This window comes from Dysidea avara, chromosome 11 (genome assembly GCF_963678975.1).
Source record: "Dysidea avara chromosome 11, odDysAvar1.4, whole genome shotgun sequence".
NCBI classification, from domain to species: domain Eukaryota; kingdom Metazoa; phylum Porifera; class Demospongiae; order Dictyoceratida; family Dysideidae; genus Dysidea; species Dysidea avara.
The window spans coordinates 1,853,753-1,863,734 of NC_089282.1; the positions used below are offsets into that span (position 1 = coordinate 1,853,753).

General features: G+C 36.3%; 1 long non-coding RNA gene and 1 pseudogene across 1 annotated transcript; one reads left to right on the forward strand and one right to left on the reverse strand.

The window, feature by feature from the left end:
• The first annotated feature begins 1,208 nt into the window (after nt 1-1,208).
• Nucleotides 1,209-3,417, forward strand: LOC136239487 (uncharacterized). The gene is made up of 4 exons (XR_010693482.1): nt 1,209-1,340; nt 1,485-1,672; nt 2,925-3,090; nt 3,149-3,417. It is a non-coding gene; the product is annotated as an uncharacterized lncRNA (long non-coding RNA).
• Nucleotides 3,418-8,953: 5,536 nt separating this feature from the next.
• On the reverse strand, nt 8,954-9,560 carry LOC136239231 (small ribosomal subunit protein eS6-like; annotated as a pseudogene).
• Between the last annotated feature and the right edge of the window lie 422 nt (nt 9,561-9,982).

Here is a 9,982-nt window from a genome sequence, read left to right on the forward strand (position 1 = left end):
TTTCCAAATCACTTATACCAACTTTCTGTTCTTATGGTACAACCTTGTGTAGTCTGACTACTACTTTAGTAATATTAACAAGTGATAACCGATAAGGTCTAGCCATGCTAGCCTAGGTACAGCATTGACAACACATTTTGCAGAATAGCACAAAAAGTGCCTCAGCAATGAATCCACTCATTACAAAAATTACAGATGATTTTTGTGCTACTGTAGGAGCCATAGTGAACTACCCACAACTCAACACCTATTGTGGCGGTGGAGAAAAGGGACACAAAGGAGGACAAAGGCAACTCCACAACACATGCATTGTAACTACTATAGTTGTTGAAAAGGCACATCTCAGGACAATGTCAAACATTGATCCCAGTATACTACAATAACTAGTGTATTGATACAAGCAATAGTAAATAATGGAAGTATACGTGTTACTCAACATATTTAACCTTTGTGTTAATCTTTTCTGACACTATTAATCAGGCAACAAATTATGCAGGAAGCTAACTTGGTATAGGACAACAGGTTTGGATCATGTGACCTCATCATAAACTACTTTACAAGCTGGCATTGATGAAGTCTGAACATAACATAACCTCAAAACAATCTGCAAGTCAATATAAGAATGTTTAATTGTGATTTTAAAATACATTTTTCATTCAGTAACTGACTGAATACAGTTACAAAACCATAACTGAACATAATTATACATGCTCAGCTCTAATATCATGCATGTTACGTACATGTACCATGCAACATCCACACATGTTTACTGTAACATGAGTGTTGCATGTATGTGAGGTACATGTGTCATGCAACATGCAGTGAGGGGGACATGCATGTACCATGCATGCAATGGCAATCTTCCAGTTCCCACGCATGTTGGGAATACATGTGTGTGCATTAATACAAATGAGACATTGGCAAGTGTCCTGATCATCTCCTTAATAGTGAGTCATCCTGATTTAGGATTCTAAATGTGTGCATGTTAATACAAGTGGGACCATTTGCAAGTGTCCTGATTATTAAAGTCTCTTTATTGGCGAGGTAGTGTACAAATAGGACCAGTTGATCGGGATTGAGTGCCTGGTGTCCATATTTAAGGTCATCCTTTACTACTGTTGACTGTACTAATATTAGGGATATTCGCTGTTTACCTCCTGAGACTATTTCATGTTTTGTTGTAGTGTCTTCCTCGTACACTGGACATGTTATGGAATACTCATGTGATCTTCGTCATCACGAACATCCTCATGTGGATTTTCTACGTTCTCATACTAAAGACAAATCCTGGATATATTTGTAATACTGACAGGAGTAGCTATGATGAAGTGATTAAAATGGTAAGGACTTTAAAATTCAATATACAATCATATTATTTACTAAAGGTAAAAATCCAAAGTGTTCTCATTTGTTTTTGCCTCCACGATTTCTACATTATTGGAAATTTTCAGTTTTATTTTAGCATTTGGTATTTTTCCTTTCAGTTCAGTAACCCATCTGCTTGGAATCAGTATGCAGAGAATGATATGCACAATCCACTGTACAACTTGTGCCACACTTGTAAGATACTGCGGCCAGTGAGGGCCAAGCATTGTCGCCAGTGTCACTGATGTGTGGACCATTTTGACCATCACTGTAACTGGGTGGATAACTGTGTCGGCAAGGAAACCAGGTATGGTTGTGTGTGTGTGTGTGTGTTGGGGGGGTATCTGTGGGCATGTGTATGTTTGGAGAAGGAGAATGAGCTATCAAAATAAATCAAAATGTCATTGTAAACTCTTCCAGCCCACTTGACATCAGAACGTATAGCTGAGCTTCTGGCAGTATAATTATTTATCTAGGCCACCATCTTAGTGATGAATACACGCATCCACTGCAGTTATTGAGAAGTATCCATGTAGATCTTATGAAAAGTGATATCATCTATATGTGCAGTGTATGTAACTGGAACGCAGGCAGGCATGAGATTGAGCAAGTAAAGTGCTTAAGTATTTAGTTACAAATTAACACTCTACGTTACCATAATTATAGTAAAAAAAGTTTGGCAAAAGCCCACTAGATACCACGTACTGTACTGCTCAAATGCAACATGTGTGAGTAATTAAACAACTTGCCAATTCAGGAGTGTGGCAGCCATTTATCCCTTGCACTGAGGGATGATGGAAACGGCTGCCACACTCCTTAATTAATAAATCTTTTAATCGCTTGTACTTGTGCATAGCAACGTTGCATTCGAGTGGTAACTACCGTACAAGTGTAAGCAGCATTCGCTGGTTCTTGTAATGTCGAGAGCAATGTTTAGATTTTCGTGAACTCTTGTAGGACAATAAACCTCGCGACAATTGAAGGAAATACCCATGACACCTATCACAATACTGACCCATCCTTTCAACATAGCAAATCTGCTCATGTAATTGTTAAAAATAATTGTCAGACAAAGTTTTGGTGATTGTAATGCCATTCGCCAAATTCGACAGTATGTACTTAACAGCTCTTTTACTCATGTTGAGTGTTGTATATAACAAATAATCACATAATTGCAGTGATAAAAACTAATTACCATTGTTATTATCACTCTTCACCTGATCCAATCTTGTCTTACAATATCTAATTGGGTCACTTATCAGATGGTATAACTGACATGTAGCGCTTGGTATATACCCAGTATGATTATGTGGCTGAGCATGAGCTTGCACAGAATAGAAGTGCTTAGTTGCTATACACTTTGACACAACTGAAACATTGGAAGACCAAAATTTCTTTACCTACTTATAAATGCTGTAGTCGCTTTGTTTTTGTTTTTTGTTTTTCAAATGAAGTGTAGTTATGTCGTTATGTCCCCTCATAAGCTCTAGTATTGGCTTACTTTATGATTCATAATAAGTGTACTATCAATATTGCACTATATTTTTTTGTTGTTCTAGGGTATACTTTGCTCTCTTTGTCTACCTGATGAACTTCAATGGTTTGATAACACTGTTGTTTGCTTACAAACTGCTGAAGTTGGACGGTTTCAATTTCCTTGTCTTCATGGGTATCCCTGCCATGTTGCTGTTTGGATCACCAGCTCTAGTTGTCGTCTTCTTTCTGGTAAGCATAACAGAAAAATTACATATCAGCAATTTAAATTATTTTTTGATTTTCGTAGACCATCCAAATCCTTACTAATGTGACGACTCCAGAAAGAGGTGGTTTTCATCGATACCGACACTTCCGTACATCAGACGGGATATATTACAATCCTTTCAACCAAGGCCTTGTACGAAACACACTAGAATTCTTCGATTTAGTGACACCCAAGTACACCCGACGACCAACAGTAATAGTGTAACTGACATCTAGGAGTTATTTTTCACTATTCATTTATGAGTTTTTATACATTTTTTTTTTCACCGTAATTCACACACACTGTAAACAAAGCTACATTATTGTGTTTTCACGATTTATTAAATGTAAAAATAATTTATATCAAGTATTAATAATAACTATACCATCACACATAACATAAAACCAAACAAACATTAAAGCTTACAAGTGGCAGCAACTTTAATAGTTTAACAAGATTTATGATTTCTTCAATCTATCAGATAATTCTTGCAATAGGTGGCTGGTGTGAAGTGTTATTAATTTCTTAACTTACAGCTAACAATTATAAGAAGAGTGATCAATTGTGCTTCACATTTTGACACTTGCATATACCAAGGTTGTGGTGGTCTTCTGAGTGGTGATATGCTTTTGTTGCTGGCTGATCATGAGTTGTTCCTTCAACTATGGGATGTTCTGATATCATGGGAGTTGGGACACCATCAGGATAGTGTACAGTGGAACCTTAGTTATTGGAACCCCTTGGGACCAGAGGTGGTCCATATGTAGATCTGAAAAGTCCATATCTCTGAAACTGCAAAATAACCAGTATTATCAACCACCCTAATAGAACAGTCACTACTCTAATAGAGCAGTCATTTCCGTAATTCAGTTAACCGAGAATCCGAATAACTGAGGTTCCACTGTACAGTATCCTGAAGGTGTCCCAACTCCCATGATATCAGAACTAGCTCCTACGTCAATACATAAACCATTAAGATAAGCTATACCAAAATTACAAAATGAAGGAGGTCAAGTTTCCACCGAACTATATTAGGGAAAAGACTCCTGCATATCATGCAAGTGTCCAAAGATGTAGCAACCAGGAGATAGGAAGAATGTGATTGGCTAAGCAGAAACCTGCCATGTTGCACTGTGTAAAAATCTGTACTATAAGTATAATTTTATGAACTTCTTAATATGTACACAGTGAAACAAAGCTCAAATCTACATTGGATTTGTCTCTTCAATCATGGAGAGGATTTTGCTTTGTTGGTGCTTCTTTACAATCAATGAAACTCACTATTGTCATTTTTTCATTAAAGCAGCCTTTGTATTTGTGCACACAGAGGATATAGGGAAATAGTGAACATACTGATCCTAATCCTGTCTATATCCTGCCCTGCTACGGTAATGAATTATAATGATTATATGATCAACTAATGAAGCACTTGTAATTTATTTGCTGTGATAAATATAACTGTTGTGCAAATTGAATTTCAACTGACTAGCACTATAACTCCAGTCCAAAATTGTTGTTTGAAACTTTGGCAGAAACAATAATTTAAAATAACAGCCAGTCAGTTATCTCAGTAGTAAACATTAATAGAACATACACTCTACAGTAAAACAGTAAAATGATTCCGACCTGCTGCGTCACTGTTAGAAGATAAACAACTTTAATACTTTCCTGTTTGCCTGAAAGAGGGTTTGGCTTTTAAAAATAATTAAGCTTCTAGTATAAAAAAGATGCGATATCAAAGGTGGTGGCCAAGAAATGGCTGCAGTGTAATCATATACCATCACGTATAGTGAAATCAAATGATCATGGTTATCAAACAACAAGCTGCATGTATCTAAAGGAGTTGTTGCAAACGATGTGTGCTGCTAGTAGTATAATCTAAAGCAGCCAAGCTATAGAGCTGGGCAATAGTAAAAAAATATCGAGTATCGTGATATTAATTTTCAAATCGTATCATAACATTTAGCCTCCACACTATCGTGATGGATGTAACACTTCAAGATGGTTTTTAGGTGTGCATTCTATTAGGATATTTTGCAAAAAAAAAAAAAAAAAAAAAAAAACAGAACACAGCCAATCCCTACTATAAACCCTTGTTGTGGTTCAATGGAATTAAACCAATCTTCAAGCTTACTTTGTTTTGATCGTGTTGTTACTATAAAGCTAAATTTCACACTTGTACTCGGCTGAGAGATTTTTTGCAGCAAAATTCCCTGTACAAAGTGTCATAACTTGAAAAAATCTCTCACAAAAAGACCTCATGCAGAGTTGTGCTTAGTAAGACTACAATTTGGCTGAGATTTCTGTAAAATTTTCACACCTGCATTTTACAGCTGAGAAATTATAGTGAGAGATTTTAAAAATATTTTCACTCATTAGATGAACATTTAGTTTGAGTGAAAGTATGTAAATGAAAGCTCTATCATGCTTAGATATTCATCATAGTATAGAATAATAACTGGTTTCTGCAGATGATCATGATCTACATGCAGGTTATGAACTGTCACTACATAACACACCAATATTTACAGTATTACATACTGGTGTGTTATCACTTGCTATGGGCTAATTAATGTGTATAGTTGATTATTATTTTGTGACTGGATTGCAAATTGGTGGGGTCTGAAATTGAAAGTTAGTAACTTTAATTCCCGGCCACTGGTGTGTCCAAGATAATGATGTTTGCTTGGGAGAGCAGTTAAGATTCTATGCTTTCACAACAACTCTTCCTACAACAAACACATGGGTAATCACAGATATACAATAACAAGACTGAGTTAATAACTCTATCTTGATAATACACAATTACGACCTATACAAAAAGCATGTACAAGCTGAAAGCATGTAGCTATATTGTTGGTTGATACTTATAAACATGAGTTATAATTATACACTGTTATGTTCTTCTGTTATACAAAAGTTATACTGTAGGATCACTCCAGTGATGCAAGTTAGCTGAAACATAATCATGACTCCAATGCATGAAAATATTAAACTAAATTATCGAATGATCTTCATGACTAGGTGCACAGCTCTCAGCGTATTCTAATCCGAGGGGGAAGTTTAATTTTCTCCAAAATGATTAACACTTAATAAAATATAACAATTAGTAATATTTAATTAGGGGTCATAGAAGTGAAACAAGGAAGCAGTGAAACAAGGGAGGTTGTCTCACTGTTTAGCAGTCTATATAGCCATGACTTGATCAGTATAATACATCTGGAGGTGTAGACAACCAACCTCCTTTTTCACTACTTTTTTATTTCTACAATCCTTAAATTCTTTCTTCATACATTTTTTGTGAACCCATGCATATCGAAAGAAAGAATAATGACACTAAAACATATTATCATAAAATTAATTTGTGAAAGTTCACAACTCTTGACAATTCAACTTAATATTAATTTGATTGATGGGGAGCTGGTCAGATGCTAGTTTGCAATTTGTAATTAAAAGGCTGCTGGACAACTAGCTATAGCATATATCTTATCCTATAATCAGTACTACCAGTCATTCTCAGGTATTCATATTTCTGGCTGACTCTCAAGGTCAAGTTTTACATTCAGAATCTTGGTTTCTAGTTAGAATTTCCATAAAATGGACAGATATATTTCTTTTCTTGTCATTTACGTTGGCATGGAAATGTGTATTATGTACTCCAGATGATGGGAAAATTACATGAAACATGGTCCAGGTATTTGTGATGTAACAAGTATATATCATTTATTGTTTCCCTTAGAACCTCTTCAGAAGACCATGCATGAAGCCCTCATGATCAACCAATTCGAACAATTTTCATTTTCAACGTATTGCTAAATTTGTAATTCAAAGTAAATTTGGTACTCGTGTGTAATGTACAGATATAAGTCACTAAATTGCCATTCTTGTCTACACATTGGACATTGTTGTTGAGCGTGTTGTGCTGAAACTGTGCTTACACTTTCCTGCAAGTAAACGTGGTATTAAGTCACGAGTAGTTGTACAAAAATGAGCAAGTTTACCTGAAGCACAATCGTCTCCTGGTATCTTACGGTATGGACAACAACCATCAAAAGGCATCCAACATATTCCACATTCCATGTCGTTGGCAATCCAATTCCAAGCAGCTACACCTGTCCAACGTACTGAACAAGCCATTAACCAGTCATACACATCTTGCTAGTTTACCCAACACTATCATTAAAGCAATTAAGTGTAAGGCAGAAAAGGAAGTTGTCTTCCGTTGTGGCAAATCTCCAGAAGACATCTTGCTTTTAGCTGTAGTAGACCACATAGTCACTTCTTTAGATGAAGCAAAGGCAGTTTGCACTGCTTTTCTTGATCTCCAAAAAGCTTTTGACTATCTCTTTGCAAAGAATTAAAGACCTTGATGTGTCAAGCTCAGTACTGTGCCGGTTTCAAAATTACTTAAGTGATAGAGTTCACCGATAATTATATGAGTCAGAGTGGAGAGAAATGAAAGGCGGTATTCCACAAGGTAGTGCATTAGGACCAATGATTTACCTTTGCAGATTACAGATGGACTGTTACTGCAATATGCTGATGACACAACATTAATTTGTAATGGTTCTATATAACCCTTCTCTTGTGGCTGCTCCCATGAATGAACAGTTGCAGCTGATACACAACTGGATTTCTAATAGTAAGATGAAATTTAACCTAACAAAATCCAGTGTTATGTTTTAAAGTATCTTAATAAAATGATACCACACTGAAATCTGTGGATAAACAGAAGTATTTAGGTGTTATTAGTTATTGTGGTCCCACCGTGTATCCAAAGTTTGTCCTACTATCTCTTCCTTATCAACAACCACAAGCATTATCTAAATTCATACCCAACTGTTAGACTCATTAGCTCTTTCCCACCTGCAATATTACCTTCTGGTATGGGGCCCTCTACTATCCCAGCAATCATTACAGTACGTGGTTGGAACGTATGCAGAACAGAGCTGTACGAATATGCAAACAACTATCAAAGTTTGATCATGTGTCACAGTATTTTTCTGAGCTCATTTGGTTGCCATTTGGGAAACTTATTCAATTTCAGCCTACTTGTTTAATGTATTGTCAATTCCACCACTCTAAATGAATTCCATTGTCACCGCTGATTAAATTTGGTCGGTGTCATTCTCACTATGACACCAGAGTAAAAGATCATTGAAAAATCTCAAAAATGCTTCCATGCTAGAGCTTCCCATTGGTGGAATGCTACCATGAGTTCATAATATTTATATACAAATGTTATGAAACTCTTAGCTATACCATCCACTTTTCATTTGGTCATCAAGAACCTCCATTACCAGCAATGATATCATGATTACAATTCTTATTTACTTAATGATTGATGGTTAGTTATTTGTTCTGTATTTGATTACCTAGTTTTTATTGTGCCTATATATTATGTCTTGTGTATTTTGTGACCATATGTGTTATTACCACTCCTGCAAGAAAGAACGGCTTAGCCAATTGCAAGGAGTTAAAACAATAGATCAACATCAAATCAAAAGGAACTTACTTCTGATCATGACCTTCAATATATCACTTCTCTACAGTACACAGCGCAACTCGCCAAGGCTAGTCATGTGTCATCACTCCATCTCATGATCTCAAATACTCTGATTCTAGACATTAATTTTGTCCAGACTGTTTAATTTTGGTGGTAAAATGGACTTTACAAGTAGTTGTAGCTATAGTTATGTATTGTAAAACTGTTCATGGCAAACTTAGCACTCAAACTACTTTGCCCCACGTAATACAGGCTACTACCTCCTACCCTCCCCTCCCCCCACATACACACACATCAAAGCTTGACAACGACATTATCATAATCAATCAAGTGTTGTAAATTAATAACAGTTTAGTTACTGGGAACTGATAAACTTCAATGATGGACGTCTAGAGCCTCACACCTCTCCTTTGCTTGAATTGATAGTATCTTGGCATATTCCCTTCTCCCAGCTCTTGCTCTCTCTCCTGAGATTCTTTTCTTTGCAAGACGTTCATGCTTTCTTTGTAAAAATGTTGGGGTAACTAGGCGTTGTATCTTTGGTTGGTGCCTTTATTTTGTTCTTTGTTTTGTTCGGCAATGTCCACTTAACCACATATTGGCGGACGTCATCATTTTTGGGCAGATGAAATAAAGTTCTTATTTTGCCAACCCTTTTTGGGCCTAGACGACGTGCAGGTCAGTTAAGCCAGGTATATTGGCATTGGTTTAATACTGATAGGCTCCCATCAACAATACAACCTCTAACAGATTTTCTTTTATGTTGACCTGTTCTTTTAGTCATAAAACAGCTGTGCCCTTCAGATAAAAGCAAACAGGCACGGCCATTAGTCATTGCCCCTTGCTAAGCCTTGTTTGTCATTTCCACCAGTAATTTGAACAATATAACCTTGTAACCAATGCAACAAATACTTTTAATATTGTATTTACCAACATCTCACCTTCCATTCTTTCTTAGTTTGATTATCTTTTTTTTTTTGGGGGGGGGGGGGCAAATTACTGATTTAGCCCAAACAATTACAAATTATAAGTAGTGTGTAACCATAAAGCTGGTGTTCAGTTCAATTAATTCTGGTGGCAGTGAATTCCCGGCATGGTCTTGGATTTGTCACATCTATAGATGGTGGTGTAATTGGGTGGCACAATCAAGTGAAATGAATGATGGTGTCTAGTGTGTCTGGTGGTGAAATGAACGTATTCTGGTAATTTCTCCATACATTCTTGATAGAACAAATTAAGCCTCTAGTTGCTTCCTTCTCTTTGCTAAGGGTTGGATGCTAAAGCATGAGGGACAAGAGTATACATGAATGTCAAATAAACCAGACATGGGCCAAACCACATTCTTTTAATTAATTAACAAGGGAAATTAA